Here is a 1,394-nt window from a genome sequence, read left to right as displayed (position 1 = left end):
CGAGGAGGAGTCCCCGTACTTTTCCAACCTGACTGACCCAGCATACCTTCATATAGGTTGTTGTCTAGTGCGCCCAGGGTGTTAGAAGGCTCCCCGACCCAGACGGGGTGTAAGTCCTTTTGTTGGAGTGTTTACAGCTTTGTAGCTGAACCTCCGCTTTCTCTTCTTTCCAGAGGTATCCTTGTCACTTCGGCAGGTATAAGTCCCACCTCTTGGAGCTCCAGCTTATAGTTATAGGATAGAGTTTCTTTCCTTTGACCTTAGGGCTACCGAGGTTCCCGTGGATGATGCAATTCACAGATTGTTGACCGGGGATTTCAGGACGTGTTGGGTCGACTACCTTCACGATCAGGTAGACTTAGGGTTCTAGTAGCTGTGTATGGCGGGTCTGTGGTACCCCGACCTAGTTACCTCTACCTTTTAGGATCACTCTAGCTTCCTTTTTGTTGAGCCCCTTTGAGCCCTGTCGCTCCTTGACCTCGTTGATATCACCTTGACGACCCGATGCCGATGAGCTGCCGCCCATTTGGGATACGACGATTTGTCATTTGCCCTTTGGGCCGGATGTGCTTTGATGTATTGGGAAATCTCCGTTAAGATGATTTAGGTTAGTCCGTGGGCCTCGTGTGCTGATTAGCCACTACCCATTTGGGATGTGAGGGACTCACTCTCTGCTCGATGGCTTAGCATGAGCTTTGAAGCATTGAGACTGTTCCCACACGGAATAACCTTCTTTTGGTTACACCTCAGGTTTTTGATAATATGAAGCGAAACTCCTTTTATCGAGAGTATTTTTGGGTATCCCTCAAGATGTAATTAACCAGTAGGAACACGTTTCTCTGGGAGTGTTCTTGACCCCAAAACAGGTACATACACCTGACTCTCTGGTTATGTGTAGTCTATATAGATACTTCTTTCGCGGATATTGGTTTAAGATGCATCCGCCCGATCTTGTTTGGACGGACATTCTTAACCTATCTTTGCGAGGTTTATCGCACGTAGACTCTCCACGTTTTACTTTTTCTCTTGTTTGTCACTTTGTCGTATGTCCCTTCTTATTTGGTTCCTCTCCTCTTCAAAATCATTTATATGGTTCAGGAGGGAGATTATTTCGAAGGGGGGAATTATACGACGATTGACAAGCTGGCGACTCCTTTTAAAAATAAAAAAGAGAAAAATGAACGAAAACAATTAGCCTTAATATAATCCTATCACAACACTTCAAACTTTCCCCCCAACTCTAATTCCTCCTCCTTGCATAAGAGAGTAAAGTTCTCATGGATCCCACTTGTTTGCTGGATCTCGCTGCCCCGCTCCCTACCAAACTGCTCCTCCTTGATGCGTTTGACACGCCTGATTCGCTGGACCTCACTACTCCACTCCCCGCTGAACCG

The 1,394-nt window shown here is 46.6% G+C and overlaps 1 protein-coding gene across 4 annotated transcripts in view; it reads left to right on the top strand.

The window, feature by feature from the left end:
* The window catches only part of LOC110023955 (protein ACCUMULATION AND REPLICATION OF CHLOROPLASTS 3), an 84,964-nt gene that overhangs the window by 55,480 nt on the left and 28,090 nt on the right, over window positions 1-1,394 (top strand). The window lies entirely within an intron of this gene.

This window comes from Phalaenopsis equestris, unplaced genomic scaffold (assembly GCF_001263595.1).
Source record: "Phalaenopsis equestris unplaced genomic scaffold, ASM126359v1 Scaffold000002, whole genome shotgun sequence".
Taxonomy (NCBI): domain Eukaryota; kingdom Viridiplantae; phylum Streptophyta; class Magnoliopsida; order Asparagales; family Orchidaceae; genus Phalaenopsis; species Phalaenopsis equestris.
This window is presented reverse-complemented; position numbering and strand designations above follow the sequence as displayed.